General features: G+C 45.9%; 1 protein-coding gene across 1 annotated transcript in view; it reads right to left on the minus strand.

The window, feature by feature from the left end:
- Positions 1-14,476, minus strand: part of KLHL6 (kelch-like family member 6) — a 66,221-nt gene that overhangs the window by 21,647 nt on the left and 30,098 nt on the right. The gene's annotated exons all lie outside the window — the stretch shown is intronic.

The following is a 14,476-nucleotide window of genomic DNA, read 5'->3' on the forward strand; positions in this document are numbered from 1 at the left end:
ATGGTTTCATGTTTATGTTTAAGAAGAATCCTTATCTTTCAGGCATAACTGAAATATTTGCAGACAAAATGAGAAAAGCACATCACAAATCATATTATGTATATTATTATTATTATTTTTTGAGACAGAATTTTGCTTTTGTTGCCCAGGCTGGAGTGCAATGGTGCGATCTCTGCTCACTGCAACCTCCGCCTCCTGGGTTCAAGAGATTCTCCTGCCTCGGCCTCCTGAGTAGCTGGGATTACAGGCATGTGCCACCACACCCGGCTAATTTTGTATTTTTGATAGAGATGAGGTTTCTCCATGTTGATCAGGCTGGTCTCGAACTCCCGACCTCAGGTGATCCACCCACCTTGGCCTCCCAAAGTGCTAGGATTAGAGTCTTGAGCCACCACACCGGGCCTATGATCCTATTTTCATAAATATACATATATACAGTGTGGCTCACACTAATTCCCATCCAATTTCAGGGAAGAAAGGGAGAATTACTTTACACTCTTCACCCCTTCCTACTATCTCCAATTGTCTGTAGGAAATATCTACTTAAAATAGACCAACTTTCTCATTCATAGAGAAAATACTAAAAGGTAACATACAAAATGTTAGCAATGGTTATAGATAAAATTATTAATTTTTTTCGAGTTTGTTGTATGACAGCTTTACTATACTGAGCATGAACGTTATAAACTCAGGAAAAAATACGTAAAATAAACACATTATTGTGATTTTTAAAGGACACAATGAGAAAATAAAAGGTAAACACTAAAAGAGCGCTTACTATAGACCAGACTCTACATACTAACTGTAAGAGTTACTCGATCCCTACCACAACGCCATGAAGGAGGTATTTATTATCATCCCTGAGGAAACCAGATTCGGAGAAGAAATTTCCTCAGAGACTTACAGTTAATGAAAGATAGAAGTAAAGTTTGAACCAGTCATCTCTGATTCCAAAAATGCATGTTTTTTATACTATTTCAAGCTGCTCCAGGTCACATAACATATGTGGGGGACAGAGGCTTGGTAGATGCCAAATGTCATTTGCACACGTCACTGGGAAGCTCAGATGACCTGATCTGCCCCGACACAGGAAGGACTAGCCAACAAGATGTCAATTCCTGTTCCTGCTTAATGGCTGTTGATGAGCAAAGAAGGAAACCGCAGAGGAGAATCAAATCAAGTACTGAAGCTCACACTTGTTAGAAGAAACATTGATCTAAACTTGTCTGTCTTCACTCCACTTGGCAATTCATCCATCCAGCTACCTGTGTATGGACCGAATGTGAATTGAGCATGTATTTTTTTTTTATTTTACTTTAAGTTCTGGGACACACGTGCAGAACGTGCAGGTTTGTTACATAGGTATACGTGTGCCATGCTTTGCTGCACCCATCAACCCGTCATCTAGGTTTTAAGCCCCGCACACGTTAGGTATTTGTCCTAACACTCTTTCTCCCCTTGTCCCCCACCACCCAACAGGCCCTGGTGTGTGATGTTCCCCTCCTGTGTCCATGTGTCTCATTGTTCAACTCCCACTTATGAGTGAGAACATGCGGTGTTTGCTTTTCTGTTCCTGTATTAGTTTGTTGAGAATGATGGCGTCCAGCTTCATCCATGTCCCTGCAAAGGACATGAACTCATCCTTTTTTATGGCTGTAAGCATCTATTAATATTATGTAGGAGGCTCCCAACTAGTGCTGGGTGTACAGAGGTGAGCAGAGACAAAGTGTCTGTGCTCATTGAAGCCAACAGACCAGTGGAGGCGGCAGACGCTAACCAAATAATACAACACAGAGTGTGAAAGGACATTTGAGATAAATGCTATGGACCAGAGTCCAGGGACTCCACTGCCTGAAACCAAGGACAGTCCTACTTCCACCCCTTCAATCTTCCACAATCTGGCTGTCAGTCATCACCAGGACCCTCCCTGACAGAACCGCAGCCACAACTGCATCCATCTCCTCACTTCTCCAAGTAGTCCTGAAGCCTCCCTGTGGCAGTGCCTTTCCACGCTCCTGCCATCCCTCGGCCTGAGCTGCCTTTCCCCATCATCACCATCTGTTATGATCCTATGCACCTCACCCAGACAAGTCCGACTCCAGAGCCCAACTTGTTAAGGAAAGACTCAGGAGAGCTCACCCCATTTTCAACAGAGAAATCCCCCTGAAAGTTTACCTCAATAAGGAGGAAGACATGAATATTACAGCCATGACTATCCACACAGGGCTGTTTTCTTTGTCTTTTTGTTTAATTTAATTTAATTTTTTTTTTTTTTTTGAGATGGAGTCTCGCTCTTATTGCCTAGGTTGGAGTACAGTGGCACGATCTCAGCTCATTGCAATCTCTGCCTCCCGGGTTCAAGAGATTCTCCTGCCTCAGCCTCCCAAGCAGCTGGGACTACAGGGGCACGCCACCACACCCGGCTAATTTTTTTGTATTTTAATAGAGACAGGGTTTCACCATGTTGGCCATTCTGGTCTTGAACTCCTGACCTCAGGTGATCTGCCCGCCTCGGCCTCCCAAAATGCTGGGATTACGGGCATGAGCCACAGCACCTGGCTAGGTCTATTTGCTTGATTCAGAGTTATTACATCTGGGATCAATGGATGGATCCAGAAAGTCTGTGAACCCCTACAAATGGATGGATCCAGAAAGTGTGTGAACATTTGCACATGTGGCATTTTTCTGGGAACTTAGTTGGCAAGGGACAGGTGAGTTACTCCCTGGTATCTATCCACCTGAGGACAAAACCAACACAAGAGGGAGAGCCAAGTCAAAAGAGCCAGAGAGGAAGAGAGCCAGAGTCCTGACTAGACTGTGCTTGGAACCCCACCTTTGAACATTTAAAATTCTGGGTCAATATGGCTTAAGGGCTGGGCACAGTGGCTTAAGCCTGTAATCATAGTACTTCGGGAGGCCAAGGTAGGAGAATCGAATGAACCCAGGATTTCAAGACCAGCCTGAGCAACATGGCGAGACCTTGTCTTTACAAAAAATGTAAAAATTAGCCTGGCGTGGTGTCCCATGCTTGTAGTCCCAGCTACTTGGGAAGCTGAGGAGGGAGAATCACTTGAGCCTGGGAGTTCAAGGTTGCAGTGAGCCATGATCACACCACTGTACTCTAGCCTGGGTAACGGAGCAAGACTCTGTCTCTAAAAAACTAAAATAAAATAAAAAGGAAAAGAAGAATTTGTAGAGAAATCCTACCTATTCATGAAGTTCATTCTTAAAAGCTACTTCTTCCTTGATGGCGTCTCCTATTCCCCAACATGAAATCCCTCCCTCCTCTGTGCTCCACTGGGCACCTCGCTTGCCCCTTTTGTGGAGCACAAAGAGTACTAGGGTGAGTTGAGACAAGCATCTCAAAGCAGCTTCTAGGTCATACTTGGGTATTTATTCCTAGCAGTATCTACCACAAAGTCTGGAAAAAGAAGAGAAAGAGCGACAGAGGAAGGACATATTTATCACTTACTATGCACCCAGATCTGAGCTAGACACGTTCCCAGTCATTATTTCACTTAACAAATAAATTTTATTTTTTAACAAGTGTATTGTATCTAACAGGTAAAAAAAAGGGAAGGTGTTATAATTAGCGTTTGCATAGAGGAGCAAATAGAGAATTCAAAGAGCTATGCAAGTTCACACCGCTAGGAGGCGGTACAGGTGATGCTCCAGGCAGCATTGGGCTGCCTTTGTAGCTTGTTGCACTGTTGAGCTAACAAAATGCAAGGAGAGTCTGAAAAGGCTTTATGAGGTCAGCGGCAGGTGGGGAATCTCCAAGTTGCCTAAGTTCCTCCAAAATATACTTCAATAAACACTTTTGGGTGTGAGGGGGTGTAGGGCAGCATCACGTGATCCCAACCAATGGCTGGGAAACTGATGATGTGCAGGGCAATCATGGGAACCAGAAATGGGTTTCTTTTAAATATGCTTCTGCTTCTTCACATTCAAGATTATTCAAGACTTCAGGTTAAATTTTCTGCCTCGGCCTGTCCTGATGACACATGAACTTGTTTGTTAGAGCTGAGAGATGACAGATAATGGCAAAAGACAGCCAACTTCCTGTTTGGGGGGGACATGTGAGCAAAAGGTTGCAGCCAGCCACCTGACTCTCAAACAGGGAGGCTAAAAATACCATCAAAGAAACCACTTGAGACATGGCTGCAGTTCCCACGAGAAGTGTCTGTGTCTACCTCCAAGAGAATGCACTGCCTGTTCCTCATCTCCGCTGCCCACCTCTGCTTCTCCTTGATGGTCTTCAAAATCTGAGGTCCTAGGGGACCCATGTGACTCCACGTCTCCCTCAGGGTGCCTTCAAATCCACTTCAGAATCACTGAAGTCCTATTTTAGTCACATCAGCAATTCCCTTGACCATGGTGTCCAAATGGTCTTGGAGTTATTCTATAAAGACATTGATATTCTTACCTTCAGCTCCGACAAGTCAGCATGTGTGAAGGTGTGATGAGATTAATAAACTTTAAATTTATTTCAAAGTGTTTCTGAATTCATTGTAATTTTTATTGTTGTTGTTTTTTGAGAGAGTCTCACACTGTCAACCAGGCTGGAGTGCATGGTGCAATCTCAACTCACTGCAACTTTCACCTCTCGGGTTCAAGTGATTCTCGTTCCTCAGCCTCCCGAGTAGCTGGGATTACAGGCTCGCACCACCACGCCCAGCTAATTTTTATATAATATTTTTAGTAGACACAGCGTTTTGCTATGTTGACCAGACTGGTCTTGAACTCCCAACTTCAAGTGACCTGCCTCCCTTGGCCTCCCAAAGTGCCGGGATTATAGGTGTGAGCCACTGTGCCCAGACAATTGTAAATTTTTTGTCAAAACTTTTCTTTTCCAGCAATAGATAGTAAAAGCAAAGCTCCTCTCCAGTGAGGTCTGTATTGGTGTTTAAAAGGGGTCTTCATGCTAAAAATTTGTGAATTACCATTGATTCTAATCTTCCATCCTTACCTCTCTTCCCCTTTCCCGGGCGATGCTCCAGCTCCAATCCCGTGGCAGTATGCCTCACAGCCCCCTAGGAGGGACATCCTCTGCTCCCTTTGCCCCTCCTTTCAGTCCTTGCTCTAGACTTGGCTGAGAAATCTGCTGGTTCCTGGAAGCCTCATGGAGTGGGCAGAAAAGGAAGGAACTAAGACCTGCAAAAGACCTGCTCACTAAGGCGGGGCAGATGTGGGAGGACTGAGGCAACTGTGGAAATGGACTGGGAAAAGACCATCAGTGTGGCAAGCTTAGTCAAGATTCAAGCAGCAAACAGCCCCTGAGTTTACAGAGAGGACAGTGGTGGCCCCAGCAGGCTAGCAGGGCACAACAGGCAATACATGTGACCCACGTATTCAAGGGGCAAGTGGCATGGCTGGGGCTCAGTGATGCAGCCCAGGGACAAGGAAAGGACCAGGGAGAAACACTGTTGTAAAGATGAAGTAGAATGATTGCATCTGGGACATGGTTGATGCTCAGGGTGTGGTGTGGTGTGGTGTGTGTGTGTGTGCACGCGTGCGCGTGTGTGTAGGGCACAGCAGCAGGAATGGAAGCAGAAGCCAAGTGCAGAGAAGCAGCCCCACGAACGCAGGCAGCTGCAATAGGTGGGGTGGTGGGTAGGGAAGGCTGAAACAAGTCTACTTCCAGGTTCTTTCTGCCTGGAATACGTTTCTCCTGATCCTACTGGCATCCATCCTATGAAGTCCAATTCAATGTCCGCTCCTTTCTGCCTTGGGTTCTACTTGTTTTCTCCAATGGCCTAAAGGCTCATTGAGAATCTTTCAAGGATAGTGGAGGGAAGTGGATATATAGAGTCGGAAGTTCTGGGTTTACTTGAAAACTCTACCCATAGCTCCACCTCTTGATGAGCTGAACTCTCTCTCTCTTTCTCAGCTAGTTTTCTCATCTGGAAAGTGCTGAGAACATAAAACCCATCTTGCAGGCTCATTGTGAGGGTTCTACCTGGCCTGCTCGCCCACAAAGTCATCGTCAACATCAGATGGGATATGTAGGGGACAAAATTGCTACATAAATGTGATCTGTACTCCACATTTTTAATCTTTATTTTCTCCTGACAGCTTCTCACAAAACACCTTGCACTTAGAACATGCTTAGTAATTTGTGGTAGGTAGGAAGCACTTAAAGTCAGAATCTGGTAGCAATATGGATTTTCATTACAATGAAAACCCCACACCCCACTTCCTGTATTTTACAACCTATAGGCAGCAACGGAGCACAGGCTTACTTAGGGAAGGGGTGATAGAGCAGGCAAAAGAAGATAATTCTTGGCTTTTGAGTTTCTAAATAGACTTTCAGAACTTAAACTAGAGAAGTGGTTTTGAAAGAAATACCAGTTAGTGGTAAGAATCTAGCCCTTCCAGCCTCAAAAGCCAGAAGGCTAAAGAGTCTGAGCACCAAGTTTAGACCAAAACAGGAGACGCGGAAGAATGGATGACAAAGCAAGAGTCAGCTTTTCCCACCCCGGAGGCAATAAAGATTCCCAGGCAAGGAAGAGAGACAAGAAAGAGACTGGCTAACACGGTGAAACCCCGTCTCTACTAAAAAATACAAAAAAAAAAAAGCTAGCCGGGCGAGGTGGCGGGCGCCTGTAGTCCCAGCTACTCGGGAGGCTGAGGCAGGAGAATGGTGTGAACCCGGGAGGCGGAGCTTGCAGTGAGCTGAGATCCAGCCACTGCCCTCCAGCCTGGGCGACAGAGCGAGACTCCATCTCAAAAAAAAAAAAAAAAAAAAAAGAGAGATTGTCTAACAAAAGAGTGAGAAGCAGGGGTGGGTTCCCGAGATGATGCCTCACTTCCCATCCCAGGCCAAATCTCCAGAGTGAGGGGGATGCTAAAAGTCCCTTATAGGTTATGAATCTGAGAACAAAAGAACGCATGCCTTGATCGCCGAGTTGAAAGCAGAAAAGCAGCATATACACCATGGAATACTATGCAGCCATAAAAAAGGATGAGTTCATGTCCTCTGCAGGGACATGGATGCAACTGGAAACCATCATTCTCAGCAAACTATCACAAGAACAGAAAACCAAATACCGCATGTTCTCACTCATAGGTGGGAACTGAACAATGAGATCACCTGGACACAGGAAGGGGAGCATCACACACTGGGGCCTATTGTGGGGAGGGGGGAGAGGGAAGGGATAGCATTAGGAGATATACCTCATGTAAATGATGAGTTAACAGGTGTAGCAAACCAACATGGCACATGTATACATATGTAACAAACCTGCACGTTGTGCACATGTACCCTAAAACATAAAGTATAATTAAAAAAAAAGAAAGAAAGAAAGAAAGAAAGAAAGAAAAGCAGCAGTCCAGTATGGTGGTAACAGATGAGATGAGAGTGTGTTGTTTCCAGACAAAGGGGCCCTATGGCAGTTGCTCCACATCCCGTATAGCTCTGGATTTATAAAGGAGAGCGAATGAAAGTGTCTTGTGTCTTGAGAGGGGCACAGATGTAGCTGAGAGGATTGGCAGACCTGAAGAGGCTTTGCAAACAGAACAGAGAGAATGCTAAGTGGTCTGCAAGGACCGACGACCAGAATCAGGTAGGACTGGGGACTTGTTGATGTCAGTGAGAAAGGAATGAAAACTCAGAGAGAGACTGATGGGAACACACGTGCTCCAGTGGGTGCCACATGGACCAATAATGCAAATGACCATGGTAAGCCCAGGACAGATGCCTCTTTTTTCAATACCCGGCACTGTATAAATGCCCCCTGAAACTATGTAAGCAACCCGAATCCTGAATTGATTAAATTTTCCTGTGTCATTAACTATGATTTCTGCCACTGGTAGAATGAGAGCTCAGGATAGAAATTAAGTTCAATGATAGAAAAATAACAGGTTTGGACGACCACAGTGGCTCATGCCTGTAATTCCAGCACTTTGGGAGAGTGAGACAGGAGGATTGTTTGAGGCAAGGAGTTTGAGACCAGCCTGGGCAACAGAGCGAGATTTTGTCTCTAAATAATAATAATAATAATAATAAGCCAGGCATAGTGGTGCATGGCTATATTCCCAGCTACTTGGGAGGCTGAGGTAGGAAGCTCTCTTGAGCCTGGGAGTTCAAGGCTGCAGTGAGCTATGATTGTGCCACCACACTCCAGCCTAGGTGACACACCAAGGCCCTGTATCAAAAAAAAAAAAAAAAAGGCCGGGCGCAGTGGCTCAAGCCTGTAATCCCAGCACTTTCGGAGGCCGAGGCGGGTGGATCACAAGGTCAGGAGATTGAGACCATCCTGGCTAACACGGTGAAACCTCGTCTCTACTAAAAAGTACAAAAAACTAGCTGGGTGAGGTGGCGGGCGCCTGTAGTCCCAGCTACTCGGGAGGCTGAGGTAGGAGAATGGCGTGAACCCGGGAGGCGGAGCTTGCAGTGAGCTGAGATCCGGCCACTGCACTCCAGCCTGGGCGACAGAGTGAGACTCCATCTCAAAAAAAAAAAAACAAAAAAAAACCCAGAAAACAGAAAAATAATAGGTTAAATCACATTCTTTTTGGCACACTTGAGTTTGTAGCCTAAGATTCAGACCCTCTATATTAGTTAAGACTCAAAAAGAACAATATGAAATTCAAAAGCAGGCAAAACTAACCCACGGCACGAGATGTTAGAGCAGTAGTTAGCATGGGAAAGGACTGGCTAGGGAGGCTGCGAAGGAGAGTTCTAGGACGCCAGGGCTGTTGTCAGTCTTCATCTGACTGATGGTAGAATGGTGAAATACACATGTAAAAATTCATCAAACTGGAAGCACTTTAAGAAGTGCACATTTTACTAAATGCAAGTTATACCTAAAAATAAAAGCATAAACAATTGAGATCAAACACGGAGAAATATAAAGACAAAAGATGTTAAATAGCCAGCGGCAGACTCATTCTGGGGACACTTGGTGGTGAAGGGGGCCAGCTCCTCCACACCTGTGAGTATTTCTCGTCAGGTGGGATGAGAGACAGAAAAGAAATAAGACACAGAGACAAAGTATATAGAGAGAACAGTGGGCCCAGGTGACGGGAGCTCAGCATACAGAGGACCCGCACCAGCACTGGTCTCTGAGTTTCCTTAGTATTTATTGATCACTATCTTTACTATCTCGGCGAGGGGGATGTGGCAGGACTATAGGGTAATGGTGGGGAGAGGGTCAGCAGGAACACATGTGAGCAAAGGTCTCTGTGTCATAAATAAGTTTAAGGAAAGGTGCTGTGCCTTGATGTGTACGTAGGCCAGATTTATGTTTGACTTTACACAAGCATCTCAGTGTAGTAAAGAGCAGTATAGTTGCCAGCATATCTCACCTCCAGCCATAAGGCGGTTTTCTCCTATCTCAGTAATTAGAATGTATGATTGGGTTTTACACCGAGACATTCCATTCCCAGGGACGAGCAGGAGACAGATGCCTTCCCTTATCTCAACTGCAAAGAGGTCTTCCTCTTTCACTAATCCTCCTTAGCACAGACTCTTTACGAGTGTCTGGCTGAGGGACGGTCAGGTCTTTCCCTTGCCACGAGGCCATATCTCAGGCTGTCTCAGTGGGGAGAAACCTTGGACAATACCCAGGCTTTCTTGCGCAGAGGTCCCTGCGAACTTCCGCAGTGCATTTTGTCCCTGGGTACTCCTGAGACTGAAGAATGGCGATGACTTACCAAGCATACTGCCTGAAAACACATTTTTAACAAAGCACATCCTGCACAGCCCTAAATCCATTAAACCTTGAGTCAACACAGCACATGTTTCTGCGAGCACTGGTTTGGGGTTAGGGTTACAGATTAATAGCATCTCAAGGCAGAAGAATTTTTTGTAGTACAGAATAAAATGGAGTTTCTTATGTCTTCTTCTTTCTACACAGACACAGTAACAGTCTGATCTCTCTTTCTTTCCCCGACAGGTGGCCCCAAGTGTCCAAGGTTCCCCAGAGGGTGCTGGGCCAATCTTGCCCCCGACACACTCTCACGGAGCACTGCTGGTTCTCAGAACATTGCACTGGGCAGTCCTGCCTGAGGACACCCTTCCTGGAGGCCCTAGCTGCCTTCAGGATGATGGCTTGTTTCAGGCGTCCCTCTGAGGCATGGACAGAGAGTGTGTAGTGGAGAACACACAGGCTACAGGAGTCAAATCCAGGCTCCCCTCTTATTAGCTGTGAAGACTTGAGCATTTCCTTAACGTTGCTGAATTTTGTGCCCCTCATCTATACATTGCGGGTAAAAAGACCTATCTTAATTTTTTTTTTGAGATGGAGTCTCACTCTGTCACCTAGGCTGGAGTGCAAAGGTGCGATCTCAGCTCACTGCAACCTCCGCCTTCTGGATTCAAGCGATTCTCCTGCCTCAGCCTCCCAAGTAGCTGGAACTACAGGCACCGGCCACTACACCTGGCTAATTTTTGTATTTTTAGCAGAGACGGGGATTTCACCATGTTAGTCAGGCTGGTCTCGAACTCCTGACCTCAGGTGATCTGCCCGCTTCCGCCTCCCAAAGTGCTGGGATTACATGCATGAGTCACCGTGCCTGGCCAGACCTACATGACTTTAAATAACGTAGTTCAGGCAAAATAGTCACTACCGGCTGGGCACGGTGGCTCAGGTCTGTAATCCCAGCATTTTGGGAGGCCAAGCCAGGTGGATCACCTGAGGTCAGGAGTTCGAGACGAGCCTGGTCAACATGGTGAAACCCTGTCTCTAATAAAAATGCAAAAATTAGCTGGAGGTGGTGGCACATGCCTGTACTCCCAGCTACTCAGGAGGCTGAGGCAGAAGAATCGCTTGAACTCAGGAGGCAGAGGTTGCAGCAAGCCGAGATGGTGCCACTGCACTTCAGCCTGGGCAACACTGGGACCTTCACCAAAGTCTTCTCTAACTGCCACCATGTCTCCGCCCCAGAGGGTACTGTGGGGGCCCCTCATGGGCTCTTCTTAGGCCCAGGCCAAATGACCAAGCTCCCACTCCAGCATCCCCCGTTTTTCCTCACTTTGGCCACAGGACTCAGCCTGGTTTTCTTCTCGTAAGTTGCTGCTTCTAACCAACTGTTATGTACCATAGGGATCCTTCCATCCCAGATCAAATGCAAGGTGAGGATGGTCTCCCTGACCTCACATCTTCTTGCTGCCTGCAGATAAGCTCCCAATCCCTTACTCTTTCATGAGTTGTGGTTTTTTTTTCATAAGTTTTTGGGGTACAGGTAGTATTTGGTTACATGTCATGAGGTGTTTTGTTTTGTTTTGTTTTGTTTTAAATGGAGTTTCACTCTGTTGCCCAGGCTGGAGTGCAGTGGCGTGATTTCAGCTCACTGCAACCTCCCCCTTCCAGGTTCAAGAGATTCTCTTGCCTCAGCCTCCTGAGTAGCTGGGATTACAGGCGCCTGCCACCACACCTGGCTAATTTTTTGTATGTTTAGTAGAGACGGGGTTTCATCATGTTGGCCAGGCTGGTCCGGAACTCCTGACATCAGGTGATCCACCAGTCTCAGCCTCCCAAAGTGCTGGGATTATAGGCGTGAGCCACTGTGCCCAGCCTCATGAGTTTTTAATAATAAAAATGAAAGTAACAAATATGGCAAACTTCTCAAACAAACATGGCAGTGCCCTGATTGAGAAATCGTTCTCCTTCAAGATGGAAAAATTTTGCCAAGTCCTTACAGTCGTTGTCCCAGGTTCATAGTTTGGGGCTGGCTTGCTTACCTATGACTCAGAAGCCAGTTAAGGAAAGGGAGGCCCTTGGCTTCTCTAGAGCCCCTGCTGGGTGGCATTCATTTCAAAGATCCTACCTAATGTGGGAACAGGTCCCTTGGGCCTTTCCTCTTAGATGCTTCTCTTACTTTTACCTTTCCAAAAGCTAGTTGGGGAAAATGTGTTTCTCCTCATGATTGGCCAATACATTATGGCCAGATGACTGTGAAGTTCCTCTAGTGGGCAGATCAATCAGTACCTGCCACACCCAAAGTTTCCTCCTAAAAGAAACTGTCTTGTTTCGTGGCATTGCTGATTGGTCTGTAAACCCAAGGCACCTATGCTGTAAACTGGCCGGAAGCTCACGACGTTGCCTGGCCTGGTAGGAAAAGCTCTTCCCAACAGCGATAGAGCTGATTGGCTTGGTCATCAGATTGTCTCTTCATGGACCAGGAAATTGTGGGAGAGAAGCAATTGGTGGGTAACAGGAAGACACTGAGAGCAGCTGAGTCACACCGATGGTGTGAAAATTAAGAAACGTTTATTACTGGGTGGGGGCGGGGAGCACCGGGATAATCTGATTCTTGTTCATTTCAGTCCCACAGAGGCGGTACTGGCTTCTGCAGATGTTCTAAAAGGACCAGATAAAATGCCATCACTGGCACACTGTTCTCTACCTATAACCCTGAGTTGATTAAAATAAAGCACCGATTTGTTTCATCTTTCTAATCATGTATCCTATGAACATGATTAAAAAAACTTTTGGTCGGGCACGGTGGCTTACGCCTGTAATCCCAGCACTTTGGGAGGCCAAGAGGGGCGGACCACGAGGTCAGGAGTTCGAGACCAGCCTGACCAACATGGTGAAACCCCGTCTCTACTAAAAATACAAAAATTAGCCAGGAGCGGTAACACATGCCTGTAATCCCAGCTACTCGGGAGGCTGAGGCAAGAGAATTGCTTGAACCCGGGAGGTTGCAGTGAGCTGAGATTGTGCCATTGCACTCCAGCCTGGGCAACATAGCAAGACCCTCTCAAAAAGAAAGAAAAAACAAAAACACTTTTAAACATGGTCTCTTACGATCCTAACGGAGGGGGCAGTGGGGGGCAAATATTTAGGAATGCCTTAAGGAAATGTTCTCATAGCTCAATGTCAGTGCCTTTTATCCAAGGCACAAACTATCCAAAGTAAAGTAAAAACCACACAACTGATGGGAAGAAAATTCCATTCCTGAAAGTATGCTGTACCTTAAAAACATCATCTCATCTAATCTCATAATAATGCTCCCTGGAAGGTAGGATGTTTATCAGCCTAGTTTTACAAATGAAAAATCTGAATCTCAGAAAATTTAAGTAAGTGGTCCACAGCCACATGGCAAATAAGTGACTGACCCAGGGCTTAAACCCAGGTCTGCCTGCCCGTGTTCCTTCCACTTTGCCACTCTGCCTTATAAGAGATCATTACCAATAACTGGACATGTGTCACAGCTAATGTGACCCCAACCATATTATGCTGCCATTGGGAAGAACAAGGTAGTTTCCAAGCGCAGACCTGTGGCAATCCCAAAATACAGTGTGAAGTAAAACTAGTAAGAGGCAAAATGGGATGTGTAGTGTGACTAGGTTGTGTTAGAAAAACTGGAGGCCTGAGTGGGAGTGCTATACACAGATAGACTGCTATAGGCGTGGAATATGAAGAGGAGCAGGACACTGCAAACAGGCAGAGTGTCATTGCTTCCCTTCTGGATTTCTGAATTTGGAATGGGAGTATGTTTTATCCATTCAAAAGAATAAATAATTTTTTGCCGGGTGTGGTGGCTCACGCCTGTAATCCCAGCACTTTGGGAGGCCAAGTCAGGCGGATCACCTGATGTTGGGAGTTCGAGACCAGCCTGGTCAACATGGCGAAATCCCATCTCTACTAAAAATACAAAAAAAATTAGCTGGGCATGGTGGCACATGCCTGTAATCCCAGCTACTCGGGAGGCTGAGGCAGGAGAATTGTTTGAACCCAGGAGGTAGAGGTTGTGGTGTGACAAGATTGCGCCATTGGACTCCAGCCTGGGCAACAAGAGTGAAACTCCATCATAAATAAATAAATAAATAAATAAATAATGTTTACAAACCACAGAGTTATTTCAACAACCTATAAACTTCTGTCCCTTATGATGCCTTGAAACCTGAAAATGACCCCAGTTTTCTCTGAGATTTCATAGCAAGTAACCCAGAGTCAACAGAAATCAGTGGGTTAAACAGATATTTGGAAGCCCACAGCAATCTTCTCTTATTTTCGTAAGAATTGACGCTCATAAGGAAACTGAGTACAATCACTTCAGAAAGAAACTTACTAATTTTTGCCTAGAAAGTAAAAGATATTTGGGATTTTTTGAGGCGAGGGCTTACCAGAATAGGGAAATCAGCAACAAATAAAGCTCACTCTGTCTCTGCACCATGTCTGTCCTCTCCCACTTTTCTCATTAAAACCAACATCTCTATGGAAGTTCATCACTTGAGAGAAAATAAAAAATGAGGCAGGGGGTGGGGGGAATGGAGAAAAATACTTTATGCCAAGTTATTGTAAGTATATTAAAGTTGGCCGGGCATGATGGCTCATGCCTGTAATCCCAGCACTTTGGGAGGCCGAGGCAGACAGCTCACTTGAGGTCAGGAGTTTGAGATCAGCCTGGCCAATATGGTGAAACTCCGTCTCTATTAAAAATACAAAAATCATCTGGGCATGATGGCATGCACCTGTGGTCCCAGCTACTCAGGAGGCTACGGCAGGAGAATCACTTAAACCCG

Source organism: Colobus angolensis, unplaced genomic scaffold (genome assembly GCF_000951035.1).
Source record: "Colobus angolensis palliatus isolate OR3802 unplaced genomic scaffold, Cang.pa_1.0 Scaffold245, whole genome shotgun sequence".
Lineage (NCBI taxonomy): Eukaryota > Metazoa > Chordata > Mammalia > Primates > Cercopithecidae > Colobus > Colobus angolensis.